The sequence below is a fragment of the Colletes latitarsis genome, chromosome 2 (genome assembly GCF_051014445.1).
Source record: "Colletes latitarsis isolate SP2378_abdomen chromosome 2, iyColLati1, whole genome shotgun sequence".
Classification (NCBI taxonomy): Eukaryota; Metazoa; Arthropoda; class Insecta; order Hymenoptera; family Colletidae; genus Colletes; species Colletes latitarsis.
This window is the reverse complement of record NC_135135.1, coordinates 18,910,682-18,932,239: the sequence shown is the minus strand read 5'-3', so window position 1 is coordinate 18,932,239 and position 21,558 is coordinate 18,910,682. Positions and strand designations below refer to the sequence as shown.

Below are 21,558 nucleotides of genomic sequence, written 5' to 3'. Positions count from 1 at the left end.
CGGATAATTGTTAGCTACAGCTAACGAGGGTTCTTCGTTACCGCGAACGTTTCTCCCGTTCTCGAGAGAGAGGCGGGCTGGCTGCCGGTCGCTCGATCGATATCGTTGGCAGAATTACGTTGACGCGTACGGATCGTCGAAATCGACAGGTTGCATCGACTCCTCGGGCGGTGCGCTTCTGCTATTTAGTCCACGCCATTCTCCTCTTTCTTTCCGCCCCGGAGGTTGCCCCGCGAGCGACGGGTCCGACGGGCGGCGGGGGGCGGTAGACGCGGCGATTCCATTTCCCGTCGTCATAGTCGTCGGTTTACATCCTGTTGGTCGGTCGGAGGACGAGCGGTCGGTGTGGCGCGCGCGCGCGCTCACGCGGTCGCGAGGACGACGGGACGCGGTCCCTGTGTCCGAGCTACGCGCCTAGTAGGTACAGGTCACTCGCGCGTGGTGGTGGTGGTGGTGGTGGTGGTCCCTCGGTGTATATAGATCGGAGCCACCGATGCACGGTAGAGTGCTTTCGAGGCGAGTGCAGTAGAGAGACTCACGGTGCTGCACGGTCTGGTGATTAGCGCCGCCCCCTGGGGACGGCAACCGCCAATCGGTGGACGGCGTCGCGACGCCCGCCGTCGTCGCTTCACCGCGCGAAACCCACCGCCGGGAGTCCCCCTGCAGGTCCGCACAATCGCGGATATAACGGATAGCGTCAGGCAAAGCCACGACAAAAATCAATCACCCGCTGCTACCTCCTGTTCTCTCCCGCTTTCAACCCTCTACCACCCCCTCCCTCCCTCTCTCTCTCTCTCTCGCTCTGGTACGTTTTCCTCTCGGTTTACCCAAGCCCGACGGGCTATCGGTGTCTCCGTTCGTTTCTTCTTCGCCACCCCTTTCTTTCTCCGTTTCCCCCCAACTCTCTAGTTTTCTCTCTATCCGTGGCAACCGCCGCCCCACCGGATTTTCCACGCCGCAGACTGACTGCTGTTCGCTCTTCGACTGCCTCCAACCAACTCCCGCATCCCTACAGGCGTCAAATATTTGGTGGTTGCCCGTGGATCTCCAGATCGTCGAGTTTGGTACTGCGCGACCGGATTATAACCCGACTCGAAATTCTCGGTCCACCGTTTCGTTCCGTCATGCGTTTTTCACCCTTTTTTTTCCTACATTGTTTTATCTTCTCGTGAAAGTATCGCTAAACTTATCGAATCCCTCGCCCTTTGGATGTTTTTACGTCAATTTGATGAAAATGTAACGACGCGATCTTAAATATCGCTTTTCTTTACATGTACGCTTATACTATTACACTACGCGTATAATAACTAAATTATAATATAGTTAGAAATATCGTTTTACTTAGACCAGGGTCTCACGACGTCTTACAATTGAAAAGACAAGGAAAAATGTAAAAACGCACGTCGCTTCGACGTCGTGTGACCGTAGCCTTAATTCGCCTATTCGCCCCATACATTTTACTCTATTTTTCAGTTTTCTACAACATTTACATAGTCGTGTCAAATTATTTTCCTGTTCTTGTCACGATACGCGTATTGGTACCTGTAGAATCAGGCGTTTCATCTTCAACCGATTCCGGCGTAATTTATAACTCGGAAATTACACAGTCCCTAATGAAGACGTAATGTTTACTCTATACTTAAAGTATGTAATTAAGTTCCTTATTTCTATTTACTTCTTCGTATAATACGCGTACTCGTTGCATAATTCCACGGCTGAATATACGAAAAGAAAGTTTTCTCCATCCTTTCGTGACTTCCCTCGCGATGCAGAAGCATATTATTACTTGTTCGTAGTCTATCAACACCTCCCATACCATTATTATAATCCGCAATACATCTAGGTTTTATAGACCTTTTACATGCATCCTCCGTTCTTACCGTTTCGATTTGCTGGTGCTTTTGCGGAAAGTAAATGTTTTTTATCTTTCTATTTCAGTGGTAACGGCCATATCGTACCTCGTGTTTACCATTTTTTCAATTTAATTGTACTTGAATTATTTCCTATCGCATCGTGCAGATACATACATGCACGTATACTCTCTGATAGACTGTAATTTACAAAGGCGACTTTCCTGTCGATCGCGAAGAATATCGTAAGCAATTCGAAAATCGTCTACCGCGAGGCAAATTGGCGTCGTATTCCATTCCAACTCCAGGTGCCCTAGGCACAGGATCGTGTAACGCACCTAAAGTGCTAAGAACTCGCGAGTACGGGAGATCGTTTTGGTGTCGTATCTTCGGGAATAAGTAGACGAAAACATCGTCGGAGGAATCGAGGCGTCGAGAGAGGTCTCGCAACGGCGGTGGTCGTGACCGATTTAACCCGCGGCATTTTCCCACGTTTTCACGTATCCCGTCCACGCGCGCGTATCGATCTTGTCCGCGTCGATCCACGTCCTCGTCGACGACGCGTAAGAGCGGGGCAAGGGCAACGGAGATCTCGTCCGACCCAGCGAACTGACCGACGACCTACCTTGAATTTCATTCACACACGGGGAGGTCGCGTCTCGACGCTTACGCGGAATACAAAACGACGTTCCCATGGATCGGACGGAACGGGACGCTCTCCGTCTCTCTTTCTGCTCCGAAATACGACGCGAGGCTGGCTCGTATAAATGCTAAGAAATTGGACTCTTTGTTCGCCGTACCGAACTTTCGAATTGAATTCGCAGACGGGCGAACGGGGGGGGTCTACGAGCCGTGCGACGCGTCGAGAAGCGTCTTAAAGAACGTCGGAACGCCGCGTTAGCCCCGATGACCACCTAGAAAATGTCTGTTTCGAGTCACCAACGACAACTCGCTTCGACAATTTACGCGTTTGTAACGCGTTGCGGGAGTACCACATTTTTCTGGAGGTCATTCTCGTCGCTGGTGCTCGAAAGAACGATTTCCAGGTGGTCTTTCGCGTTAACCACGGCGCAGCGCGTAGCTGTATCGTCCTTCTTACGATCATCGCCCTGAAACCGTTTGAATTTTTCATCGTAAGAGTCGTAGAAGGGTCTAGTCCCTGAGGGAGTTGATTCATAGACGTCAGTAAGAAAGATTCGAGAGAGAATAATCTTGCGATATGGTCACCTGGGTCGGACAAGTTTTCTGAATATCGTTCCTTTCGCGACTCGGATGACGAAGCGAAGGCTAGTTACTTCGAATCTAATAACAGAGGTGAAATCGGAGGGTGCAAACAATGTTGGTTATCTTTGGATCGGAAGGTTCGAGGCACGAGCCTCGGCGCTCCAAACGTCATTACGCAGAATTGCGCTTAATGTGAGAGTCGTAAGTATATCTGTGATGTCCTATTGTTGATGGCGTCTCGCGTGGTTCACAGGAGAAAGTAAAAACTTGAAGGTATGCAAACAAGGGGCGGTATATAGAGTAAGAAATCAAGAGAAGCGGCTGTCAATGAAACCACTGAATTAAAATTCTGTTAATAGTAGATATAGTAATGTTCGTTATGCATAGCAACAAAAATTATTTAGAATGCATAGAATCAACATAGTAAAGAGCGAATGAATAAACCCGCAAGAGCTAGTTCGCAAGTTTCAGAAGTGGAGGTATCAGTTTGAAAGGTGAGCCGTGAATGGGATGTCCAAGGGGACTCGACGTTCAGTTACTGGAAGCTACAGTTGCCACAAACCCAGTTATTTCGGTCAGAGATCTTGGCACACGATTCAATTAGTTGTGTTCGTCGCGATTCAAAGAGGTACATAAATAAGTGTTTCAAGCTGACGGGAACAATATTTTGCAACAAAATTCATGGTAAAGACACTCGACTCCTTCTAGGTACGATAGTTATAACAGCAAGCGTAATAAAAAAATGATATCGAAACGCGCGAGAGATTGATAAACCGAGGTATCTACGGAATTTGAATGGGTGTTATCCGAGTAGGAATCGGTGCACCGGTTCCAAGGGTTAACGATCTTTCCTTCCTCCGGCAATGATCGCACGACTAATCGGAAATTAACTTCTCGTCGGTTCTCTCTCGATGCACCCCGTGGGAGACAGACGGTTACCGTTATCGAACGCACCCGAGTTTTCCAGTGGCGCCAATTTCCTGCGATCGTTCGTAAAGGAGGAACGTCGCTCGGGAGGCGTAGAGGCTGGCAGACACGGAACGGGGCATTGGGACGAAGAAGCCAGAGCGCGGAAAGTGCAGGCCGTGACTGAAAACATCCCATGGCGATAAGGATCTCCCGGCGATTAATTGGTACGACAGCGGCACACATTGGCGGTGCGTTAACGGGTACACGGCAGCCGTGTGCGGTAACCGGGTATCGTGCGCGATATCTCCTTATGACGCCGGTCGACGACTTCCTCCCGTCTCCTCCACGGCCTATCCTCTCTTCACGGCGCGACGATAAAAAGAAGAGAAAAAAAAAAGAAGAAGAAAAGAAGACGGAGGTGTATACGCGCCTCCTGGGAGCGCCGATAAAGAAGGGATCTCGGGCTGTCGCGCTGCTTGCCCCGGAACTGCGGTTCCGGGGCAAGGTCCGCGGGGAAGCCAGCTGCCGGAAGTTGCCAAGGCAAGGCGCTGCCTGCCGCCGCGAAAGCTCCGCCATTCTGGCCCGAAACGAACCGCAAGCTCCACTGCAGGAATCTACTTGCCCTCGCCAGGGTTCGTATCCCAGGTCACCCTTCGTTCCTCCTCGGCTCCTCCTCCCGGGCACTTACCCTAGCGATAACGTAGGGATCGCGAGCCTCCAGGATTCCTTATCCTGAGAATCCTGTCGGAGGAGAGAGCCTCGGATAAGTCGGACCGATACCTTTGCTCTTCGAGCTTGGCCAATGCCCAAGATTCCAAGGAGATTCCTATCCCTCTTGTGGATCGCGGTCATTCTCAAGGACGGATTTCTTCAATGGTGAAACGATGATCTTTTCTCATAACACCGTCGTTCGAGGAGTTGCATCCGGTGTATCGAAGAGTCGTGCTGCCCAATGTTAGATACTCGCTGTGGATACAGCATCGAGAAGGGTTCTTTAAGAAGATCCCGCGAATGACGAGGCAACTGTGTACGTAATGCTGAGTTTCTTTTTATATTTCTTTCTCTTATAAAGTGTTTAAATAGTAAGAGGAACCTTTTCCTTCGATAGTCAGAATCGTACAAATCTATCAATGTCAAAAAATTAAATTGACCAAGTACGTAAAATTCGTAAGTACGAGGCCCGAGACTCGTCTTGTCTGCGTCAGAGTACTGGTTGGGTTGCGTTCTCTTTGTTGTTTCGCCGTGACGCGTTACGATCCTCTCCGTATCGAGAGGAGAGGCTTAGGCACGGCCGTGTCTCGCTATCCTGGCGCGGATCTCGACGTCGCGACGTCTGCCGACACCTCGGAACAATATAAACCGGCTTCCCCATTAGGCAGCCGGTCGTGATAAATATAGGAAGCATCGAATCGCGGTGCCGGTGGTTTGTAGCCGGGTTTCAAGCTGCATCGTAATTGATTCCCACGTCGCACCGGCATACGGTTCGACCGTTAATCACTCCTCGCTGACGTTACACGCGCGCTCGTGCTCGACTGGGCTCTGCCGACGCGTCTCGTCGCGTCGACTACGTGTATCTACGCGCCTTCGTTCGTCCACGGACGATAAAGCGCAGCTGCAACGTACTCGAGTCGACTCGGGGATCTCTCCGGTTGCCGCGATCTCGAGGTCAGCACCGTTGCCCGTGGCACACGCCGAAGATCCTTGGTCCACCTGCTCCTCCTCGCAACCGTTTCACCTGCGACGCTTACCGACGCTTTCTTTTGCGTGCACGCGACCAGCTGATTCCCATGAACCGACCATCTATTCGGGAGACCAGCGAGTTCGCCAATCTGACTCGCTATTCCACTCGTCGATTTATTTCTAGTTTGAACCGTTCGAAATACGTTCCGAGACCGTCCTCGTGCCGCCACGTTCCTAATGGCTTTCTTAAATTCTTTCCTCGTCCAACGCGACGTAAGGTCGACCATTTATCCGGTCTGCATAATCATACGTTTCCCGTCGTCTTCCGATTATCCTCACTTATTCTAATACCCTTATCAGTAATTAGTTTTATCGAGCAAACTAGAATCTCCTGTCAAAACGTCAAGAATATTTTCCAACGAGTGGTGTACTAGAATAATCTTTGAATTAAGCAATCAATGTTTATTATACTAACTATTAACGGCGCGAAATTATTTGCCAAACGATAAAAAACGTGTAATCACGTGGACCAGATAAACAAAAACTACGGACAGAGTACATATAAAGACTGACAGTATTCGACGCTAAGTACTGATACCGATTTTCAACGACTCGACGACAAGGACGTTTTTGATTAGAAAACACATTGTTTTCTCAGGGACAGCCATATATTAGAATATTTAGCGTATGAAGGACAAGCTCGAGCTTCGTTTATTAAACGCGTAAAACAGAAAAAGACTCTATAACATCAGGTTAATGACAACTCCTAGTCGTTCGTGCGATAGCATAATTTTCCCCCGTAATTCCGATCGTTGAATAGACCTTCTTTTCAGCTGTCTCGATAGAGAAACGCTAGAACGGAGACGCAGGACAGGTAACTCGGTGTATCGTGGTCGAGTATCGCGTTTCGAACGGCAGATTCGCATCCAAGACCGCGAGGAATAATCGTCCAAGTCCCAAGGAGGGTCGTTGACGACGAGGCAGAAAGGAGTTTGGGAGAACACCTTGCGCGACAGGTGCCATCCTCCCGGTTCGCGAGCGTGTAGCGTGTGCAGGCCCGGGACCAGGCTCACCGGTGCCCACGGTTCTTGCGTATCGTTTGGTTTGGTTTGGTGGCCGTGTCTGGTCCCGCTGGTAGACGGTATCGCCGGTACTTAAAAATATGTTAGCGACCGGTACATAAGCACCGTGACCTCACCGATACGATCTAAAGAGCCCGATGGGACGGCGTGCGTCAGATGCTTTCACGGGGCCCGAGACACCGAAGGGTGACGCGAGCGGAGAACGACCGTGACTGTAACCGTCACGCCGCCAATGGGGAACGCGTATCGCCCCGGAAAAATGCCGAAACGGAATTCCACCCATCGATAAGACCGGCAGGACACGGAGCCACCGAGCCACTTCCCCACCGAAACATCGAAACGTGTAGTCCTCCTGCGTGTAAACCGCCATAACCATTTCATCGCTTCGAACGTATACCGGATGAAATTTTGCTCTTGGTAATTTCGAAACGCATATTAAATTTCAGGGTAGTTGTTCTTTAGTTTTGTAAGTGAGCCCTACGCTAAATCTGCTGTCAGAAAGTCTATCTTCGATTCTGAAACCTACTTTGCTGGGACCACCATCGGTCGAGAAGCTGTTTCTCTCGGAACGAGCAATCATCCTGCTATCTATAGCGCTGCAATGTTTGCGAAGCGACGGAACGCCGAACCGCAAAGACCGAGTGTACTGGCAGTGGCTTCGAACTCTATCGACTGGTAACCTTCGCCGCGTGGAAGACGGAGAAGCGAATTCGGGAGCGATCGGTACACGGCTGGACGTATCCGGCAGTCTAATAATTCATTTTATGGAAATGCCCGGTGGAAAACGTGGACGGGAGCCGCGGCCCGGGACAGCATATTTTCCCAGAAATTTAGCGCGACCGATTTCGAGCCAATAAATCAAACTGACCGGTCGGGAATGAGTCCAGGCGGATATCTCCATATCGAGATTCTTTAGCATATAGAGTGCGGGCTTGCGTAACCCCTAGGAGTTCGGCGAGCAGTCCGTTCGGACGCGAAGGAGACGCGAGACGGCGCCCTACCCTTCGTCCTTCATCGTCTTCCGCCCTTCTGCCAGCGAGTGGATACGGTCCACGAGACGGCCCCGTTGTTTTATGAGCCTGCCCGCGCGCCAAGGGTTGCTGCTCCAGGCGGCTGGTTGACTGAATAAAAATTACGGAATATGTTGCATATAAAGTAAGTGAAAAACAGGACCGAGATGATGAATTACCGCCGGGACCGAGCGGGGGTGGCGAAGATAACGCCCAACGCCATCGATCACTGGCCATGGCCACCGATGACTTGACCTCTTTTCTCCTTCCGAGCGACAGACTATCGTCTCTTTGCTTTCTTCGTGGATCTTCTCCCCGGAGGAGACGTATTAGAGAATACTCCATCCCGTTAACCAGCATCCGATCGATCTCCTGGACTTCGATAATAACGAGAATTTCGAGTCCAAGTAACCTGCGATAGAGGTCGATTCTAGCACTGTTAGGTCTAGTCTAGGTATGCCTGAACGTACGTCCACTGTCCACTTCGTCCAACAGTTCTACTCCTACAGGAGCCAACTAGAATCTAGCTAATCCTCTGAACCTGGCTGCTTAGTTTCTCCGGCTTCGAATCTCGTACTGGAGGGCCTGTATCTTCCGTGGATAGTATCAGAATCGTAGAGATGCTTAGACTAGGTCGACTGCCGTCGTGAGAGGTGCAAAGCGAGCCTAAGCGCTAAGTAAATCCGATCTCGAGCGGCGAGGGGTCGAAAGAAGGAGGCGAAAAGGGGGCGAACGAGGCGGATAGAAGACGGAAGGTGAAATCGAGCGAAAAGGGTGGATGACGAGGGATGGCGGAGAAGGCGTGAGAGCGGAGCAAGCAGGGAGATAGGTAAGCAGGGGCCAGAGACGCTTTCGAGGCTCGAGAGTCGCGCGAAATCTGCATTTCAGCCTTCCATCCTTTCGCTGCTGGTGTCTCCCGCGCGGCTTCCTGGAACCCGAGAGCTTTCGAACGGCTCGCAAACACTCGGTGTCGCAGGAAAGCCTGCAGCCTGTGTGCGTGCACGTAGACGCACCGACGTCCACGCGAACCCCTCGATGTCTGCCGCCGCCGCCGCTCTGTCATCCTACTTTTCCTTTCGCTCCAGTATTTGCCGCGCGAGAGTGCAGCGCGAGGCTTTTGTTCGGCCGCGGGGATCAGCATTTTCCGAGGACACGCGCGAGAGGATGATTGGCCTACTCGCGACGCGACGACGACGAAGGCACCGCAGTTTATACTGTCCCGCCGCTATTCTGTTTGCTTCCCACCCCTCCCGGGTGTATGCTCTGTCCACTTAATTCCACGGAGTCCCGCAAAAATTCCAAACGTTATCGGTGAACTGGGTATTAGTGCGGTAAGTCCTCCGTTGCGCGGGGTCAGTGATAAACATAGATAAATAGAATAGAAGTTCTATGTTTCTATGTGGAAAATTGTCACGGCTGTAGATGAGGATTCGACAAAGCTCAAATTAGAGGAGCGCGATAAAAGTCGTCGAAGGTGGCGGTAGCATGTTTTTGTTCATACACTGGCAGATAAATTATTCAGCCGCCATTAAGCGTATCGAACGAACGTCCCCGTTTCTGCGAACGCGTGTCGATCGACGCAAAAGAAATCCGAAGAGCGACGGGAATTGCGTGACTATAGCCTAGCGTGGCCAAAATTCGTGGCGGCGGGATGAAAAATCGTTTTCCACGGTCGGACCGGCCGGAAGGAGGCCGGGGGGGGGGGGGGGAGGGGTGGCGCAGGGAGAAACGACGCAAGAAGAGGCGAAGGCGACGGGTAATTAATCCGCGGTTTTTCCTCGTCTAATTAGTTGGATTTATTCCGTTGGTTCCCCTTATCCAGCGCGGACCTCCTTTTCTCCCTGCGGTCGTCAGTCTCCAGCCGGTGGCTCGACCGGTCGGTCTTTCGCTCGGCGCGGCTCAACTTGGACGGGGCTGATGTATGGAAATGTATGCGGGGAGACGGAGGCTCGCATTTTTCCAGCCACGCTGCCTTCATTTCTCCAGCCCCCGCCCAGCCCCGTTTCGGCTCCTTGGTCGTCTCGTTCCACCGCGTACGCCACCCCCTTTCTTCGAAGCACCGCGACGGCGCATCGTTCGGGCTCGCTTTCGGCGTTGCCCTCGATCGCGCGCCTCTTACTCGTTAAATTCGCGTCAGGTCGGTGTTTCTCGCGGCCGTTCCCGGAATCCGGCCGCTTAAGAAGAGATCCGTCTGCCTCGCCACCTGGAGATTTTCACTTTCCATTTTCGGCCCGTCGGTTTCTCGCGATTATCTCGCCCTTGCGCCGCCTCCTCTCCGTTTTTGCTACTCGTGTCCGCCTCCTCCGAGGTCCGTCGCGCGCTTATAAGGTCACGGACTCGCCGCAGATTCTCGGACCACGGCGAGCCATTGTTTCCAGCCTACTCGGCCCACCTTTACCTCTCCGAGGGCTGCTGACGAATCCTTTCTTTTCTCCTCCGCCTCACATAGGACACGAGTCCGTGCCGCGCGCAAAACCACCGTGTTACAACTTTTTATTACTCCCGGATACCGTACGTCTATATTTGACGGTTCAGAAATACCCGGTATCCCCGCAATCTTCGTTCCGTGACCAGATACAATATGAACCTCGATTATTGCGTAAGAGCCACGTTCGTTCCATGGTGTCGAAAGAGGTGGTTGTGGTCGCTAAGAAACAAGTAATGTTGCGTGTGCTGCTTTGGATCGGTTTTCGCGATCGTCGCAGGAATTGTCAGCTCCCAAAATGGCGTCGGTGTCGGGGTTAAAAGCACGCTAAAAATGCGTGGACGCTAACGAGCGCCGGATCGTCTTCACCGGCGATTTTTCGCAATCGAGCCACTTTACGTGACGCGTATAAACGCTACGATTCCCGTTTTAATATTTATGCTCGCGCTCCGGGATCGCGGCGCGAACGCGTTATCAACCGACGAATTTCCGCGCTGGTTATAATAATTAGCGGTGGCGATGCAACGACGATTCGTCGTTTTACATGGTTACGTGACCGAATTAATTTTTCATCGCGATATTTCGCGTCGAGTTTTAATTAAACGCCGCTTTCGGATAAACGCAACGCTAGCCGAGCAGACGCGGTGACGCGGCGTTTCGTTCGAATAATCAGCGCTCGAGTGGACGACGTATCCCGCAGCTATTTAAATCGGCAGCGAGCGAAAATGCGCGGTCGCGTGACAAACATTAGTATAAATAATGTGCAGCACGATTTCGACCGGGAAATTTTCCCTGGGCAACCGTCAGCCGAGATATTGCGGCTGGGGACGAAAGTCAACCGAACGCGAGTCGGACACCGACAGCACGTTGTTACGCGGTGGGATGGGCGTACGCGAGCAATTCGAGTTTTAAATGGAATTTATTTGGCGAATGGATAGAATTACGCGTCGAGCTTGGTTACTCGAACAGAGAGAATATTCGATCTGCTTAACGTTTGATAGTCAAGATCCAAGTAAACTTAAGTGGGTTGCAAGCTGACCGTACTGTAAAGTCACGCATACGTGACAGTGGCCGTTAACCGCTGACGGGCAAACTCACATAGACGCGATTACAGTGTCTGGCGTGAGAAGACCGAGAAGTCTCCAAGAGAAAAACAATCGTGAGTGCGCGACCATAGCCCTGGGAGAGGGAGGGCAACGATCAACAGAGCGGCAACACAAAAGAATCGTCCTGCGCTAAGAATCGCCATGTCCTGCGTTCGAGACTAGGGCTGGGGACTCCATTGCGAATTTATATTTATTCTAGCATTATAAACACTTGCGCTATTCAAATATTTTATTCTTATTATTTGTTTCTCTTTCAAATTCAAGTATCGAGAGTGGGACGTATAATTGTATGCAGGTGGTATCCTTTAAGTTTCACCACCATTTTGGACTTCAATGGAGTTGTAGCTGTTAAGACTAAGATTATGGTATCTTTCTTTCAAATTCAGCAGTGTGTTTCATTACTACGAAGACTGGTTATGGACCCAATGCATATACCTACGTCGATGAATATCGTTCGAACCAAAATGCTCGCATCGTGCTCGACCGAGGTTAAAAACGTCGCGCCCCGAAAGGGTTAAAGGATTCGAACAGTCCCATTTCTATTCAAGGCGCCTCGCGTGGCAATTCTTCCCTAAATGATAGTTTACGTCTCCATCTCCTTAAATAGCGCTCGAATCGTCGACCGAGAGGACCGAAGGGGAACACTGACACGTCGACGAGAGTGGAACGCGTGGAACGGGTTCAACGGAATAAAGAACAAAAGAAAATCGTAAACATCTTACTGCGGAAGATATCAGAGTAATAGATAAAAGGCGATAAGTGGCCGCCGGCATGAATAATGTATCGCGTCGGTATACGCGATAATTGCCGCGCTTCATTAAAACCAGATCGCTCATTGTCAAGGCAAGAACGCGCGCAGCTCGCGAGGCCGTAAAGTCGCCCGGGAGGAACGATCGATATCGTTTCCGAGAAACTCACGGCGATCGAGACGGATCGAGATCCGCCGGATGAGTTTCTGCCGGAGGCTAAGAATCCGATGACACGCGGGTTAATACGTACAGCGGTACCGTCTAATGTTGATAATGCAATTAGCGAACTTGTATCGGCCCTTAACGAGATACGAACCTGATCCGCCTCTCTGTGTATTTAAATCCCTCGAAGCGAGCCCTGATCAAGAAAATAGCTAGCGTGCGGGGCAAATAATTTCTTGTTCTTGGCTTTGCAAGCTCTTTTCAACCCTTTCCAGTGGTCTCTTATTTATTCAAAAGATCAACCCTCGACATATTCGTCTCGTTGCAAACCAAAGGCGACTCATCGACAATGAAAAGTAATAGTTTTAATATTTTCGTAGGGGCAATATGCGCTAGCCAAAAGATTCCAACGCAGTGGTACCGTTTTGATACTTTTTAAGGAACAAAACACAGCGTAAGGTTACAATTTCTACTTGATGCGTGTTCGGGGTCAGGTGGAGCCCACGTTGGAATTTTCTCCGGAATACCGAAGGGTTAATTCGAGTTGTTTGGAATTATTGTCGCCGGGTCGTAACAACGAGTAGAACGCGCGAGAAACGAAGGGAACGGAGACGAGCGAAATTGCACGCGTAAATCCGAAGGAAGACGAAGAGGGAGGAGTATGTGTGGCAACGTACGTGGAAGGTACCGAGCCGGTGTGCTCACGGCGATGCCCAGGCACGTACCTAGCAAGGTAGTAGGTACGTAATGGGTAGTAGCCAGTAGGTGGCAAGGCTGCGTGACGAGGCGATTGCGGACCGTGACTAAAATATTTAAAAATATGTATCTTTCTGGCCGGACTGCCGTCCAGTTCCAGTTCCAGTCCCGGACTCTAGCCGGAGACCGCCGCATGCCGTGCTCCCTCACCCTCAGCCCCTTTGCCACGGTGTATTTATTTCGCGTTTCCTTCCTGCCGCGAGGCTACGGCGAGCCCTCGCTACCGGAGGGCTGCTGCCCTTGCTCGATTCTAGCACTTCTCCGCTTCTCTCGCGACTCTGCCCTCGAAACGCAGCGTCGATTTTCTGGTTAACGTCCTCTTCCACCGTGCAACGTCGCGGCGTGTTATCAGCCACGGTTCGCGGACGATAATTCTGGAGACGATAGACGTTTCACGGTACGAGGGTACCCGAAAATTTAACGTCGTTTAGGGTAACAAGCTGTACAATCGCAGCAGTTGTACGGTCCTGCTACGATTATTTCTTACTCAGCATTAATTCATGAGCTCCTCGTCTCTATATTTCTTACTACTTACAGTTTTATATTTGTTTTTTACCTTCATGGAAAACGGTCGACGCTGCGAAATAAATAAATGACCCTTATTTATGTCGTATACAAGACGAAGTAGTGTTGCGAATGCATCCAGCAGTGTCGTTGATGTTAATCAGTTGACGAATAAAGCGTTGGAATTTTGTATATTTCATTCTTTGTTAATAAACTGCATTACCACATGATCCATGGTTATGTTTATTAAAAATCAAAAACAAATATTTAAGAAAAATTGACAGGGGGTAGTGCTGAATTTTTTCGTCGAAAAAAAAAAATTATTTTTAGCTAAGGGGGTCAATTATAATCATTCTTGGCGAATAGATATACTCCTGAAATCCTGCGTACTTTCGAGAAAAAAATTCTATTCCAAAAATATAATGTGTTCTCCTGCTTTCATTTTTTCCTCGACTTTCTCTACAAGATGTATTCAATACACACAGTGTGCAACACATTTTTCTTCTACTATAGGATTTCCATTATTATTTGTGCACTGAAATCAACGCCAAACTGATAATTTTATACAGATAAAGCAACTTTGGTCCATCATTATTCAGTCTATTCCAAAGTTAATTGGCGTTGCGTTGGTCCCATCGCGACGTTCGATTCGGCGACGTATCCCTTCCTCGCTAGATACGTTAGATCGTGGCGGCAGGTGAGTTGCAACAACTGCAGGCTCGACTGCAACTGCATTCGCCGGGGCCCGGAATCGAGTGGCCGTACGGTTCACAATGCAGGATGACCTCAACGATCCGGGGCCCTCGCAGCCGGGTGCGAAATGCCGGCAAACGGTCGTGGCCGGGTCTGCGCGATGCATATTCATGATTCTTTTTTTTTTCTGATCGGCCATCGCGGGAAAGAGGAAGTGAGTTCTGCTGGGCGCAACGCGTCGTCGCGCGTTAAGGACAACCCGCAGGGCACCGCGACGCGACAGGGCGCATACTAATCGCCCGGCTGCTTTTCGGGACTTCCGACCCCGTGATCGTGTTTCTCAGGCCTTCCAGGCTCGGTTACGAATATTATCGCTGGTTCCCTCGCGATAAACCTTGTCGTTGCGACCTTCGATACGGCGCCCCTTTTCGCCAACTTCTCTTACAATATTTCTCACGTGCCTTGGACGCGGTGGAAACTATTCAGGATGCTTATCTATCGGCGGTTAATTTACGTAGATATTAACTACCCACGGTGTACAACGACGAGAAAACATTTTTATATTCGTAAAACAAATATTTTTTGCGAGCATCGCATTCGTGTTTCCTTTTTTCCAAATCAAACTTTATTTAATGTTTTAAATGAAGTCCTGGATGGTGTCGTATTGGGAAGTAACATAATTTTGTTTAATCTATAACTGAAATACTGTTCTAACATAGAGTTATTCGACTCTGTTTCAGACTGAATTCGAAGGAACGTCAGAAGGCGTAAACCATAGGAGAAAGGACAACGGTTCACGGTAAGTAAGAATCATTTATCGTTCGGTGATTCCGAACGTCATGGCCGAATGGTAAACGGGCTCGCGGTGGTAACGAGTAAAATCCTGGAGGATTAGGTGGCCGTTGGAAGAGGTAATTTCCGGCGACTCGCGACCAGGTTGTATCCCCGAAACGTCAGCACGATCCAGAACGATTACTCTCGTGGAGTTCGAGGGAGAGGACTGCGAGCCGGAGGAAATGTCAGGGCGGATGAACCGCTAATGGAGCATTAAATAAAAATATTCATTGGCAAACGAGGCTACGAGGGAACGCGAGGGCGGCGGCTTACAGTTTTATGGAGCTTAATTGTAAGCGAGACGCGGCGGGCATTCGTTTAATTCGTATCGTCTCGGGGACGCGCGAATTATGGTCGTTCGAGGAGATATGACCCGGGTTGGGAGTCGTTGGCGTCGTTAAAAAATTAACCGTGGCCTCCGGTAGTCCCCGTTAAAATATTCACGGCGTCGTTAACTTTTCATTTCCGTCTCTTAGCTCCGATTTCCTTCGCAATCTGTGCTGGAAGTAGTCTTGCCGACGTTTACGTGGGCTAAAATCGTTGGATATAAGTTGTGATCCTACTAAACCTATGGTTTGAGAGTTGATTTTGGATGGACAAGTTTCGTCTTAAAATTCGAATATCGAGTTTGTAATCGTCAGAGAAGGGGAGAGGTGTGGCGTAAAGGAGTTAAAAATCGTCAAGCGAGAAGGGTGCGGAAGAAGGGAGAAGGAACCGTCTCCGGTAACAGTGGCAGTTAGCGCCAAAATAAAATAAGGATGGAACGAAACGAAAGGCAGGAAAAATAAGTCGGCCCTTATCTCGTCCCGTTCCGTTTGGTCTATGCATATTCAGGAGGCTCGTGGTTCCGTCTCTGTTTCTCGTTCGTCGACGGTCTCCTCGATCTCTGTTCCTCTTCCCCCGGCAAACGTAAACTCCACGAGGCATCCCCCGGTTCTCGTGGTTGCTACCATCGGCTCGTTCGTACCACGGCCGACTCTATACTTACCTACGTCCGCCACCCGCTAATTTCTAGGCTTCCTTCTTTAATTGCACCGGCACGATAATAACACCGTGTACGGCTGTGTGTATATCGCCCCGCGAGCCGTACCGAGCCTCACGAACGAACCAAGGCCGTGTGGTTTCTCCTCGGTAAGTTGGTGTACACCGGGGGTACCGTATAACGAGGTAACACCCACTCCTGCACCCTCTGCACCAAGATAATCTTTATTGTCGCGCGATATTCGAGTATCGTCGTTCCGCTACCGTCGCGGTTCTTTTTTTTTCTTTTTATATCGAAACGTTGCTGCGAATTTCTCACGCAAAATTATCAAGAACCTAGAAATTCTCGTGCCGATTGTCGAGAAAACATAATTTTCCCTCGGATAGTAGAGCGACCGTCGAATCGAGCGGACAATGGCGGAGGTACGCGTTACGTAAAGTCGGACGCGCGAAGTTCGTCTGTGCCTTGACCCGATCGGTCGAATCGCCGTAAGCGCTCGGCGACGATTTAACATGCGAGCCGCGTATATTTTAGTGGAATAAGGTCAGAACCGGGCGACGCTCCTACGTTCGAAGAGGTCGCGTATGGTATCGGTGTTGCCGAACGGCCTGCGGCCCGACACAATGGCGCGGCTCTGTCTCTCGGAATGGAACGAAACGGGACGACTTTGCATTGTCCAGGCCGCCGTGACACCACGCTCCGCGTCTTATCGCATTCTTATGACGCGCGTGACACGCACTGCTGCGCCTACTTCGAGACGACGAGCGGTCGTCGGGGCCTCCGCTTGGCCAACGGTCCATTGTGGCCGTGCAAAATTCGAATGGTTTATGGAAAAGAAATTCACTCAGGGTAACACGCGTTTACTTCGATGGTCGACAACGGGTCTGTAACGCGTGGTTTAACCCCTTCCCGTACTTTAACGAGTCTGACTCGTGACAAAGATTTTGGCCCAAACGTAAACATCACGGATCAGGCTTGTGGGCGGCAAATCACGATCGTCATTGAGTTTTAGTTCCTATCAGTACGCCACAAGAGTCAATCACGATTCTTGTAACCTCTGTTACAAAGCAGTTTAGCCATCAGTCTGGTCTGTTTACCGCGCGTAGACGCCTATCATTTGGGCCCAGATTTCGTCGAGCTAAATGGTACGGGAAGGGGTTAAATTAGGTCTCGGATCGTCCTACGTTGAAAGCATCGACGAACGGCTTGGTTAAATCTACCCAGCCTCGTCGAAGAGTATCGTAATAAATATTCGAGGTAGAGAGGAAACGAACTCGTGGAATCCCAAGGTCCTCCGTAGGAAATTGATTGGTTTCTACACGGTCCCGTTGCTAATAGGTTTCTGCCAGAGTGTTACGATCCATGGCGGTGAGCATCGGTTGTTCGACCGTCTACTACCAGTTTTACTTGCCGAAGTGGAAACACGGTCCCGTTAGGCGCCAGCCTCGTTGCCAGGCTAAATTTACTAGGGTCAAAGTGCCCGAGCGAGCATACGTCAGGTCTCGGATGCCTTTTCTCACCTATCGACCACTGTCACCACGATAGCAGCGAACGTTTCTCTCAGAGTCTGAAAAATCCCGTTTCTTTCACTCTGTAGAACCTCGTGTGTCTCTGAAATTACATACCCATTACCTACGTGTTCAGAGTCGGGCTCGATTAAAGCAATAATGATTTAAATATGCATGATGCAGGAGTGTAACCTTTACTTTCAATACTATGCCCATCGGAATCTCACCCTCGACACTTTTTGGAAAACAAGCGTTCCTCGACCAAATTCTCTGGAAAGGTAAAGCTGGTAGTGTACGAGAGCGAGAAGACAAATGTGAGCCTTTCTCTCTCGACTCCCACGAGACGATCAGAAATTACTTCGGGCAGCTTCGGAGAATCGAAAAAGAGGGCATGTGTCAGTTTGCCTTTGTCGACTCTCCGAAACTCTACGAACTCACGTACGCGTGATCTGATATAATGTGAGTAAGTGGAATGAAATGTCCCTGGGGCTCCATCTGGCATCTTTGTGTTACGGGTCCACCGTGAGTCTGACTCGAAACGTCTGATTCTACTAGGAAGTATCTTACAATTGCTTGTTTGAAATCTTCTTGAAGAAGAAACCTTTGTTGGCGGTATCGTGCTAGTCGATGGCGGAGTCGTGCGAGCGAGGAACGAATTCTCGGTTCGTCGAAGAAAGAAATGTCGCGCGTGGCGGAGTGGCCGGTGTCCCGTTAGGCGCCGGCTTCTTCTAGGTAAACGGTAAACGTGTGTCCCCTAAGTCAGCGAGGATGGATTGAAAAGTTGTATCGCCGCGGTGTCTTTGGATATCGAGGCGATTAGCAAGCGAACGTCGGAGCCATCGGCGGCGGCGCTTGGACAGATATCGAGGAAAGATGGGCGCGGCGCGCGGCATTCCTCCTCGAAGAGCTCCGATGGCATTGTTCCATCGCGTCGCACCTCGATCACGCCTCTGTCACGTGGCCCACAATTCACGGGACGTGACTCCACGGCCCTCTTCGGGTGTCTACGAAACGACCGTCGCACTTTGCACCGCAACCACTTTGGCTGGCTATTGTCCTCTTCTTTTTATTTAAGCCCGTTCTCGTAACACCGTGTTGCACAAACGATTCGAAGGGAGACGCGGGCAAATGCTCGATTTATTCGCGGAATTCTACGTCTATTAAGCGTACACGCGCGTAGGCTGTCCCATTTTTATCGAGCGTGGAGTTTCAGAAAAATATCCAAGTTTTTGTTTGGAACCGCTTGGTTATTTTTAGTTGAACGCGAAACTTGCGAAAAGACCAATTCGTGATCGAGTTCTGGTAAAAATATAGGCGGGAAACTGATGTGTTAAAGAAAATATTAGATAGAACGATGAACTTATTGTTCGGTGGAAGACGATGGATCTGATAATAAAGACTGAGGAGAGTGATTCGTAAGTATAAGACCCCTTTGGAACGGGTCTTGAGTAAGATTCGCGTAAATGGCGTCGTCCAGATATTGCAAGTAACGTGAGAATAAAAGATACGAAAGTCTGGGTCCGAGGAGTCGTTTAGTTTGGGATTATATATTATTAGTCGTTATCGCTGGTTGGCCGTCGGGGCCGGAAAAATCGCTATAACTTCTCGTTAATATTTTTCTGGTCGCATCCGACGGAGTTTCGCGACGAACGGACGATGTAGTCGGACGTCGGTTCGTTCGCTGGCTCGCTCGCTCGCTCACCTGCCGCTCATTAGAAGCCTTATCGCTAATTAATCCCTACAGGAACGGCGTCACGGCTCTCGTGTCGTTGGTTCCCTCGCCTCTCCCCACTGTTCCCCTCGTCGCGCCACCGTTTGCTGCCTATTATGGTTATACTTCCTGAACTCGTCACCCTACCATCCTAGCATGGCGAACCTATCCCCGCGATGCGTGCAGGCATCGCGCGGCCAAGAACAGTCGCGTGTTTCTCCTTCCGAAACGAGGGGATAAGGCAGCCGGCCACCCTTCGGAGAAACGAACAGTCATCCTCCATCTTGCGATAAATCTTTCTGTGTTCATCTATGGTAACGCTCCCCGTTCCACGACGGATTTAATGAACTTCGAGTGGAAACGCGGGCTTTAATGGAAACGCGGCTCGTCCGCAGGAAGGAACTGGTCGATTAAAATCGCCCGCGGAGTCGCGGGGCCTTGATTCGCTCGCGATCTCGTCCGCTTTAACGTCGTTCGACACCAAACGATCAACCCTTCAGCGAATTATCGAGGACGTCGCAATTCCATCGCTTCGCGATCGTCGATGTAATTATTTGAAAATTTATGTAATCCTCCTGCTATTTTTATTACGGTTCAAACGTCCTTCGTTTCTAGCTTCGATAAAAATGTACGCGAAGTGAAATAATTCTTAGTAACGAGATATTAAAGTTTCGCGACATTTTACGAAGAGTAATGGAATAGAAACTCTTGGAAAGAGTAAATCGTGTTATTAAAGTCGAGTTATACGTGGATTCGTGCATCCAATATTTTTATATTTTTAATGCCTGTACGAGTGCCAATCGGCCCCAGACACGCCTCTGTTGCAGTTATAAATGAAACCAATTCAAAAAAAAAAAGGAAATAGCGAACGAGATTCGAACCTGCGACCTCGAGCGTATCAATCATGCGCGTCTCTGCCATTTGTGTCGCAGCGACTTCCGTGAAGTAGATTGATATTCACGGTATATATCATAAGTTACACTGTACGGTGCTCTAATTCGTTATACTTCGAAAATTATCGAGTATTCTACGCGTAATAATAAGGATCTATTCCCTAGCAATCTAAATACATTCGGATTAACGAAGACACGAATTGGAGTTAAGAAATAAACCGAATAATACGTAAGAACAGAACTTGAGAAGATGACCACTCTGGTTTTATACAATGTTCTGTGAAATTAAACGACCGAAACAATATTAGGATCCAGAAGATGCTAGACCTCGGAGGCAAGTCGACCGAAAAGTGTATTAATTGAGAATGTTATTGTGTAAATTAGCAAAATGGTCCAACGAATAAGTCGACGTAAATGCTTCGAGGCAGCGTATTATCGAGGGTCTCTGTAGCGAGAACGCGAGGCGTAAAATTGATCCGGCGCGCTGCTTCCTCCGGTTGCGCAACGTCCGCGGTGCAAGCGACAAAATTCTATATCCGTTTGTCCATCGAATTACGTAAAGAACCTTTCCCCGTGTGTTGGAAGTCGGCTTGGAGCACGCGCGACGACCGTCAGCCTCCGATCGTGGATCCGATTCGTCGCCGTCGGCCGTCCGCTGTCCGCGGCGATAACGCAGCCGGCGACATTTACAATAATGTATTCAGTCAATGTGTCAAGAGGGGCCCGATCGTTGTTTCAGCTATCCGCAACGTTGTTAAGCCACTTAAGCCCTCGGCTGCGCGACAGCTGGCATAGGTCAGTATCATTATCTCGCGAGGAACGAGAGTGAAACGACGAATCGATAGACGGACGTACGGGACATTAATAAACATGAAGAGACGACCGCGCGAGGGCCCCTACCTCTTCCCGTCCTGGCAACTTCCTCGCGGCCTCCTCTGCTCGGCCGTCTTCACTTTTCTCGTCCCGCGGCTTCTGCTCGATCCCTGTCGCTCGAAACGATACATACTAAGCTACATACGTGTCCTCGTTATTGCACGCGCGAGAGTATCGATTGCTTAAAATTAATCATCCTTTACCGATATAGACATGTAACGAGAGGGAACACGATTCAACGTGCTCTCGCGGAGCGATTCGTTTTCAAGATATAAATAGTTAAAGTTGCACGGATCGAGTGTCGCAAATGTACTTCTGTTGCGTTTCGTTCGAATTTTCGCTTGATTCGCGCGAAAGCGCCAGGTGAAATCATTGTTTTCGAAAGGGAACGGCCTGCTGGAAGAAGCTACGAGGGAGTTACCGAACATCGGGTGGCGAAAGCGAACGCATTCGTTGAACCGATGCGATTGCCAAAGGTTCGTGACGGTCGGACGGTCGTAAGTCCAGCTCGTAATTCGTGTGCCTCGATAATTTCGTACGAGACAAACAACCCGTACTAGACGCAAACTTGCAACTAAAATTTAATAGGTAATTCGATCAAGCGAAC

The 21,558-nt window shown here is 49.8% G+C and overlaps 1 long non-coding RNA gene across 3 annotated transcripts in view; it reads left to right on the top strand.

Moving 5' to 3' along the window:
- LOC143351899 (uncharacterized) overlaps nucleotides 1–21,558 on the top strand; it is a 259,623-nt gene that overhangs the window by 149,444 nt on the left and 88,621 nt on the right. For all 3 annotated transcript variants that reach the window (XR_013081831.1, XR_013081829.1, XR_013081833.1), the window contains one exon: nucleotides 14,891–14,949. This is a non-coding gene — a long non-coding RNA (uncharacterized LOC143351899). The remainder of the gene's footprint in view (nucleotides 1–14,890; nucleotides 14,950–21,558) is intronic.